Below are 8,876 nucleotides of genomic sequence, written 5' to 3'. Positions count from 1 at the left end.
AAAAAAAAGTGAAAACAAAAATATATGACACATCGCTTTACTACTTCGTCGAACTTACATAAAATATGTTACTGTTATTCGTTCAAAAATGTTCAAATGTGTGTGAAATCTTATGGGACTTAACTGCTGAGGTCATCAAAAATGGCTCTGAGCACTATGGGACTTAACATCTATCGTCATCAGTCCCCTAGAACTTAGAACCACTTAAACCTAACTAACCTAAGGACATCACACAACACCCAGCCATCACGAGGCAGAGAAAATCCCTGACCCCGCCGGGAATCGAACCCGGGCACCCGGGCGTGGGAAGCGAGAACGCTACCGCACGACCACGACATGCGGGCGCTAAGGTCATCAGTCCCTAAGCTTACACACTATTTAACCTAAACTATCCTAAGGATAAACACACACACGCATGCCGGAGGGAGGACTCGAACTTCCGCCGCGACCTGCCGCACAGTCTATGACTGCAGCACCTCTGACCGCTCGGGTAATACCGCGCGGCTTACTGTTATTTGTAAAGCGATTTCACCCTTATCAGTAATAAAAGGGAACTGTTGCCTCTGATCACGACGATGAACGCTCTATTGAGTACAAAATAACACTAATAGCTATACAGATTGTTTAATGCTTGTGCATGTAAATTGTACTTGCATTAGAACTATTTGATGCGGTTACAAAAAAGTGAGGCGATCAACTAATTTTTATTTGTCATAAAAATGAGTTTATATTTTGTAAGGGTATAGAATACACAATGGACTAAGTCTGAAAAACGTGCAGTTCTAATCATGTGCAGATCAAACAAACAAAAACAAAGAGAAGTAGCCGGCTCCCATTTTCTCTCTCACATATTAAGCATGTTTCTCTCCGTACCAATACTACCAGTACTACCAGCAATCCTACCATTTACGACGCCATTTATGCACTGCACCAAAAATACCGAAGATGATTGGTAGAGCGCAATTACGAGGGCTGTTCTGAAAGTAAGGTCCAGTCGATGGTGAATTGGAAACCACAGTGTAAATCGGATAAAGCCTTGCGTAGATGCGTTGGACAGTGTCTCTAGTATTCCAGTCGATGGTGTCACATCGCTTTTTTCAGTTCCGAGCTCACAGTGAGCACGTAAAAATGTCTAGAAAGTAACGTCTCCCTCCAAGTATGCGTGCCTGACAGAGATTTCGCCTGGTTTCAAGCAGTGTACACAATGTAAATGTCAAGCGTTTCCTTCCTCATGGCAGTTCTCGGCCGCGCAGGGGCAATGAGGACCCGTCTGTAGCGTTTTAGGTGGGAAGTCTTTGATCACCCAACGTACAACCCGGACTTGGCTCCCTCTGGTTTTCATCTCTGCGCACATGAAACGCTGACTATGAAGACAACTTTTTGGCACAGATAACAAGCAGCATTTCAGCGTAGAGAATTCGCAGAAAGCACAGACGACTGCCGTCTATGACGAGGGTTTTGGAAAGTTGATACCGTTTTACGACAAATGTTTCAGTCGGAGCGGCGACTATGTAGAGAAGTAGCTCGAAGGTGGAATTAACTATTGCAAATGAAACATTTTTGATTTTCCTTATGGTTTCCATTTCGCGACCGGTCGGACCTTACTTTCCGGGTAGTCCTCGTATATTACGGCAAAAGTACCCGAGCCCTGGTGGTCACGCGCCGGCATAGTGTGTGCACGGAGTAGCTGCTGGACTACAGCACGGAGCGGGCACACGTAGCCGCATCTTGGATAATTTAGTATGAAGATAGTACTCTTGTTTTAGAATGAAGTTTGACAAGATCTCTGATAATTCTTTTTATTACTATTACCGGTTTTAACATATCCTCGCTGTCATCATTGGATCTTGTGACATTATTAGATGTACATGCTTTCTACAACACTGAAAGTCATCTAGTGATGTTGCGTCAAATTGTAATAAAAAGTGGCAGGGAACATCAATATGTCACACATAAAATACCACACATTTAAAACGTGAAATATGTTGTCCTTACGTCTCAGAATACATTCTGATGATGACAGCGTAGATCTGTCGAAATCGGTAATTGTAATAAAAAGAATTACTAGCGATTTCAGCGAACTTGGTTCTGGAAGAATAATATAACTTTCAGATCAACCCCCAACTACTGACGTAATTTCAAACATACACATCAGTGTGAAGAATTTGCTACAAAGTGTAATTAAGAATTGGAAGTGTTACGTCGGTTCGTAGGAGAAAGTGTTTGAACAGTTAAGTTACTTCGCGGAACAAGGCACGTGATTAGTTATGAGAATAGAGGCTGAAAAAGAACCGTGTTTGAGAACCAGTAATTCTCGTGGAGAAATACATTGATAGTAGGACGTTATCAGAGATACCTGATGAATTCGTGTGGAAACTAAACGTTACTTACTGTTAACACGAGTCTGGGTGAGTTTAGGTATCGTTAGCGAAATGTGTTACGCGCAAAATGGGTAATAAAATAACATAATTTGACTTGTACTGTGCTATTTGAAAGTGAAACTTTTCATTTTTCAACTGATTAAGTTTAATATCTGAGAAGTATAAGACACGCGTATTCGTATTAGGCACACGGTCATTGTTATTTCGTAACGAAGCATGTTCCATATGTATAGCTCTCATATCCGAGCCCGACAGCCCGGTAACCGCAAAAAGGAATCTAAAATAAACCGAGAAGAAAAGACATGCGGAGCTTTACAATACTCTGAACACAATTCGACATGTAAGCTACTCTTTATATTAAAAGGTACACATTAAAATGGTTCGTGTCAGAACAGTTATCGGTGCAATACTTTTCCCACGGCCATTAAAATAGCTCATGAACTTCTAAAGAAGTAGAGCTTAAAGCGGTTTACATAAAATCACAAGATTACTCGCAGCACCTCAGATCCACGTGCAGACGTGTTAATGGACTCTGGCGCCGTTACTCCCAGAACATGAATTTTAACTGGCAACGAGCCACATGTCGTTGCTGGCCGCACCTTCTGGACATAACAACATTCACTTAATTTTATTTTTAAACCTCCCAAAGCTTGGCCAAGAGCATTACAAGAAAGTGGGTCTTTGGCAAGTCACTCACAACTAGTTCAAGTTTAATAAAATGTAGTCCCGCCAGATACAGTAGGATTCCAATGTTAGTGAAACTCGTATAACGCCTTCGGTGAAACTAAGTGCACTTCATGAGACGCCGTATAGTATTCTGAAGACCCATGTGTATTCCTCCACAACCCAAGGCCAAATGAAACGTCACAAACCCTAACCATTAGCAGCAGAAATTGGTAATAAACATCAGGTCGGAAAACATAGTTTTTACAGGAAAAATTCTTGCCAAACACCAATATTCTGAAGCAGTTTTCGTGTAAGGAATTTACAAAAAACTAATTGCAACAAACCATTTATCAGTACTGAAACCATCTGCAGTAGCTATGTTTATTTGAGAGATCAGCTTAAAGGTTTTCCTCCTGCAAGACTACTTCCTGCTCTCATTTATTACCAAGACAGAATCGCACTATATTACATACTACGTGAGTAGAAAGTTGTATTTTTGTCAAGGAATTTTTACTGGTGCTAATTGTTGTGCAAAACATAAATGTGTTAGGGATAATCGATGTGAAAGAACAGTATCCTCGTCACAAATGTATTACCCAAGCACAAAGCATTCACAATATCCCTGCTTATTAGCTAACAGCCCACTCATGCATTGTGGCTAGCGTTGCTGCCTCTGGATCACGGGGTCCCGGCTTCGATTTCCAGCCGTGTTGGGGATTTTCTCTGCCCGGGAACTGGGTGTTTGTGTTGTCGTCATCGTTTCACCATCATCATCATTTGTGACAGTGGCTATATTGAACTGTGTAAAAAATTGGACTGTGTAAAAATGGGACTTTGTACGGGCGCTGATGGCCGCGCAGCTGAGCGCACACAAACCAAATATCATCATCATCATCATTCGTGACGGTGGCTATATTGAACTGTGTAAAAAATTGGACTGTGTAATAATGGGACTTTGTACGGGCGTTGATGACCGTGCAGGTGACCGCCCACAAATCAAACATCATCATCATCACTCATGCATTACATTCTAAACGATACATAAGTCATGTATAGATCAGCGTTTTAAGGTTCTGGAAAGGTATACAGTAAAAATGATTCGACACAAGTACTGTATACAGTATTTGCACTTGAAATTGCTTAGTCCATCATAAAAACAGCTGTAAAATACTTTGGATTATAAACATTGACTGTACTCTTCCGATTTCATTTTAGTGGCTTTCATGGTTTTCTTACCTCTTTTATTTTCCTTGTTTACTTTTACTACAGACAAAGTGCAAGTAAACAAACAAGAAAAGCGTATACCTGTGTTCATGAATTTAACTACGAGAAGAAATGAATCAAATGGTTCAAATGGCTCTGAGCACTATGGGACTTAACATCTTAGGTCATCAGTCCCCTAGAACTTAGAACTACTTAAACCTAACTAACGTAAGAACATCACACACATCCATGCCCGAGGCAGGATTCGAACCTGCGACCGTTGCAGTCCAGCGGTTCCGGACTGCAGCACTTAGAACCGCACGGCCACCGCGGCCTGCAAATGAATCAATGATCAACTGTTTTGGTTGAGTTGCATGTCATCTCTACGTGAATGATTCAACAATCTTGGAGAGAAACGAAAAGTATCGATACGTCAAGAACTTAGTCTCACATCATCTCACAGCAACTTTGATCACGAATTTGTTTAAGATAAAGCACTGCAGCGATTTGTTATACGGAGTTCGTCTTGCTGCGTCTCACCCTTCAGCGGTAATCGTATAAAATTTCTTATCATTCCGGCCTAGAAACGTGCGGACGAAAGCACATCACTATAGCATTATCCCCCTCAAAACTTCAGAAAACGCATAGCAAACTGTAAGTAGGCTGTTTAGGTTTTTATGTTGGTAACGCCACGTAGCGGTCTGTATGAAAATCACTGACTGTGCTGTGTGCAGTCTGTGGCTGGTTGGACTCATTGTTGAAATATTCGCTATTGTAGTGTTGAGCAGTTGGCTGTTAACAGCGCGTAGCGTAGTCCAGTTGGAGGTGAGCCGCCAGCAGTGGTGGATGTGGGGAGAGAGATGGCGGAATTTTGAGAGGTTACTATAAGCGGACGATCTGGACGTGTGTCCGCCAGAAAAAGGAATTTTGTAAAGATGGTTGTCACGAACTGATAGATATAGATGATGGCTTTTGAACATTATTAAGGTAAATACATTGTTTGTTCTCTATCAAAATCTTTCATTTGCTAACTATGCCTATCAGTAATTAGAATCTTTTATTTAGCTGGTAGTATTGGCGCTCGCTGTATTGCAGTAGTTCGAGTAACGAAGATTTTTGTGAGGTAAGTGGTTCATGAAAGGTATAGGTTGTTGTTAGTCAGGGCCATTCTTTTCTAGGGATTATTGAAAGCCAGATTGCGTTGCGCTAAAAAAATTTTGTGTGTCAGTTTAGTGATGATCAGAATAAGTAAAGAGAGAACTATCTGAGTACGTTCAGTTTTACTCAGATGTCTATTTTACTAGCACAGTCATTCATAATTTTTCCAAGGGGATGTTTCAAAACCTATGCCACACGCGTAAGAGGAGAGCCGGGAATGTCACGTGGTAACTAAAAACTGCAGAAGGCGGCAAGCGTATGGGAAAAGGGCGACCATTCTCTCACTATACGGGATTTTCATTCGCCAGTGGCGCTAACACGCACGCACGCAGTAATGTAGAATCATTTATGCGCAACATAAGCTTTTTTTTTTTTTTTACATCGTGTTAAATTGTGTCATTGCACGTCATACGCAAGCTACCCATGATGTATCTGCTCTGTAACAAGCAGGATATCACTCAAAGGAGAACGCACGTCAGGACACAAACATTGGCTGTGGAGCAACAGAGTGGTTAATTGGTGAGGGTGTGCCAGAAGAATGCGAGCGGCCCCGTGCTTGGCTCTCCCGCTCACAGCCGGCTGGGCGCGACAGGTCCCTGTGGAGACGAGTGTCGACGCCACTGACCCACTCGCGCCGACAAAAGCTCTCGCGGGGAAGGCGGGCCTCGTCCCGGAGGCAGCGGCGGGGCGCGACCGTTCGCGGACATTCCTGAGGCGTGTCGGCACGACCAGAGGTGCTGACTAACCGCTCGAGAGCCTGCTCGGCCGGGACGTGGCCACGCATTAATAATTCCCAGCCGCCGCGTACACCTTCCAGCACAAGCACTCGCACACGCCGCTTTAAATGCCAACCGGATTCCTAGACGCTTCAAGCGGTGACCAGTAGGGTCACTACGAGCTCGGCGCACGTCAAGTGTTCGCACGAGCAGAGCCACTTAGGGAACTTGCCGCTTGTGATGCTACAGTCAAGAGTCTCAATAAAAGTGATCTTCGGGCATGGATAAAATATTTCGAGAGAAGTACAGGGAAAAGGATAAACTTCACCACCAATTTTCCCCGTCTGCAGGTTGCCATGAACAACACAGTGCTTTACTAGGCTTGGTCCTATTAGAGTTGTAGAGCCCTCGCGTTCTTCCTAATGTCGTAATTACGGTGCAGCAGCCGGGACGCCGTTTCCGTGGGCACGCAACATTATAACAGCAAAATAAAATGAGAAGCGGCAGGGCTAAATAGAAGGGGTGAAAAGAAAATAATCACATTGAGGTGACAAAAGTTATGCGATACCTCCTAAAATCGTGTCGGACCCCGTTTCGACCGGCGTAGTGCAGCAAGTCGACGTGCCATGGACTCAACTGTCGTTGGAATTCCCTAGGAGTAATTATCCAGAGCGACCTTAACTGGAATGACCATATAAAACAGATAGTGGGAAAAGCAGACACCAGACTCAGTTTCATCGGAAGAATCTTAAGGAAATGTAACTCATCCACGAAAGAAGTGGCCTTTAAAGCACTTGTTCGGCCCCTCCCGCCGGAGGTTCGTGTCCTCCCGCAGGCATGGGGGTGTGTGTTGTTCTTGGCATAAGTTAGTTTAAGTAAGTTTAAGTAGTGTGTAAGTCTAGGGACCGATGACCTCAGCAGTTTGGTCCCTTAGAAATTCACCCAGATTTGATTTGAAGGCACTTGTTCGCCCGATTCTTGATTGTTGACCATCAATCTGGGATCCCTATCAGGTAGGACTGATAGAGAAGACAGAGAAGATCCAACGAAGAGCGCCGCGTTCCGTCACGGGATCGTTTAGCTGGTGAGACAGCGTTACGGAGATGCTAAACAAACTCCACTGGCAGACGTTACAAGAGAGGCGTTGTGCATCACGATGAGATTTACTACTGAAATTTCATGACAGCAGATTTCAGGAGGAGTCAGACAACATTTTACTTCCCCCCAAATACATCTCGCATACCGACCACAAGGAGAAAATTCGAGAAATTACAGCCAATACAGAGGCTTACCGACAATCATTCTTCCCACGCACTATTCGCGAGAGGAACAGGGTTGGAGGGATCAGATAGTGGTACCGAAAGTACCCTCCACCACACACCATTAGCTGGCTTGCAGAGTATCGTGTAGATGTATTTGAAATACTGAGTAATGCTGCCTTCTTGTTGTTATTCTTGTGATCTTCAGTCCTGAGACTGGTTTGATGCAGCTCTCCATGCTACTCTATCCTGTGCAAGCTTCTTCATCTCCCAGTACTTACTGCAACCTACATCCTTCTCAATCTGCTTAGTTTATTCATCTCTTGGTATCCCTCTACGATTTTTACCCTCCACGCTGCCCTCCAATGCTAAATTTGCGATCCCTTGATGCCTCAGAACATGTCCTACCAACCGGTCCCTTCTTCTTGTCAAGTTGTGCCACAAACTCCTCTTCTCCCCAATTCTATTCAGTACCTCCTCATTAGTTATGTGATCTACCCATCTAATCTTCAGCATTCTTCTCTAGCACCACATTTCGAAAGCTTCTATTCTCTTCTTGTCCAAACTATGTATCGTCCATGTTTCACTTCCATACATGGCTACACTGCATACAAATTCTTTCAGAAACGACTTCCTGACACTTAAATCTGCAGCTGCCTTCTTAGCCGTCGATAAATGCGGAAGGGTTGCCAGTGCATGATTTTGTGGACGAACTGACCACTCCGTTATGTTCAATAAATGTTCAATGGGATTCATTTCTGGCGATTTGGTGACCAAACCATTCACTCGAATTGTCCAGAATGTGCTGCAAACCAATCGCTAACACTTGTGGCCCGGTAATATAGCGCATTGTCGTTTCGGAACACGAAGTCCATGAATGGCTGCAGATCGTTTCCAGGTAGCCGAATATAGCCGTTTCCCGCCAATGATCGGTTCAGTTGGATCAGAGGACTTAAATGGTTCAAATGGCTCTGAGCACTGTGGGACTTAACATCAGTCCCCTAGAACTTAGAACTACTTAAACCTAACTAACCTAAGAACATCACACACATCCATGCCATAGGCAGGATTCGAACCTGCGACCGTAGCGGTCGCGCGGTTTAGGACTGTAGCACCTAGAACCGCTCTGCCACTGTGGCTGGCACAGAGGACTCCGTACATTCCATGTTAACACAATCAATACCATTATAGACTCACCACCGGCTTGCACAATGCCTTGTTGACAACATGGGTCCGTGGCTTCGTGGGGTCTGCGCCTCATTCGAACCCTTTTATCAGCTCGAATTGTCCAGATCGTTCTTCAGGCCAATTGCGAACAACTGTGTCTCTGTGACATCCATTGTCGTCCATAAAAATTTCATCGTTCTTTGGTAACATGAAGTCCACAAATGGCTGCAAATGGTCTCCTAGTAGACGAACATCCGTAGGACCCAGTCCATTCCATGTAAATAGAGCCCACACCATTATGGAGTCACCACGAACTTGTAAAGAGC

The sequence above is a fragment of the Schistocerca serialis genome, chromosome 7 (assembly GCF_023864345.2).
Source record: "Schistocerca serialis cubense isolate TAMUIC-IGC-003099 chromosome 7, iqSchSeri2.2, whole genome shotgun sequence".
In the NCBI taxonomy this organism is placed as follows: Eukaryota; Metazoa; Arthropoda; class Insecta; order Orthoptera; family Acrididae; genus Schistocerca; species Schistocerca serialis.
This window is presented reverse-complemented; position numbering follows the sequence as displayed.